This window comes from Frankliniella occidentalis, unplaced genomic scaffold, assembly GCF_000697945.3.
Source record: "Frankliniella occidentalis isolate FOCC.00 unplaced genomic scaffold, Focc_3.1 Scaffold149, whole genome shotgun sequence".
NCBI lineage: Eukaryota > Metazoa > Arthropoda > Insecta > Thysanoptera > Thripidae > Frankliniella > Frankliniella occidentalis.
Window position 1 is genome coordinate 441,137 of NW_026267276.1, and position 662 is coordinate 441,798.

General features: G+C 54.8%; 1 long non-coding RNA gene across 2 annotated transcripts in view; it reads right to left on the minus strand.

Moving 5' to 3' along the window:
• The window catches only part of LOC113210302 (uncharacterized), a 178,243-nt gene that overhangs the window by 97,296 nt on the left and 80,285 nt on the right, over window positions 1-662 (minus strand). For both annotated transcript variants that reach the window (XR_008011567.1, XR_008011568.1), the window contains exon 3: window positions 344-515. This is a non-coding gene — a long non-coding RNA (uncharacterized LOC113210302). The remainder of the gene's footprint in view (window positions 1-343; window positions 516-662) is intronic.

Genomic DNA, 662 nt, shown 5'->3' on the forward strand with positions numbered 1-662 from the left:
CCCTCCACCCACACCCCCGCTCCGCCCTTTTGTCGACAGAGAGCCCTTCTCCTCTCCCGCGCCGCTCCACGTGGACCCGGGACTCGGCGGCGGCGGCGGCGGCGGCGGGACGCCGAGTACCGCCGGCACGTGGACAGGGTAAAGAGTCGCCATCTACCCATCCATCCGTCCACTCGTCGCGACGCCAAGATTTGCACTATTTACATCTTTTGAATGGCATTCTCGCCCGAAAATAACAGTAGGGTTCGTCGTCGTGATCTTTTCGTCTTACAAATCTAACAGAGCCTCGCTACCGTCACCGAGTGGTAATATACTTGCCTTAACAATTAGGGAGTCTACTTACTGGGCAGCTTCGTGAACGCCGTGGTCGCGCCTCTTGCTTGACAAAATTTGGGAATTCTTTTTAGAATGCCTCCTCCAAAGAGGCACGAAATTGGCAGTCCCATTGCAGACGACGGTGACTCTCATGCCTCTCCAGAATGCTCCGTTTTCACGCTCTGATTCGGACCACCTTCCTGTAACAATAAAGAGCGGTGGTCGACGCTTTATTTCTTTATTCCGTTGGTTTCCACTCCATTATTGCGTAGCCCAATAATACGAAGGTTGCGGTGCCACAGAGCATCACTCCCGCGTGAGAGAGAGAGAGAGAGAGAGAGGGGGGG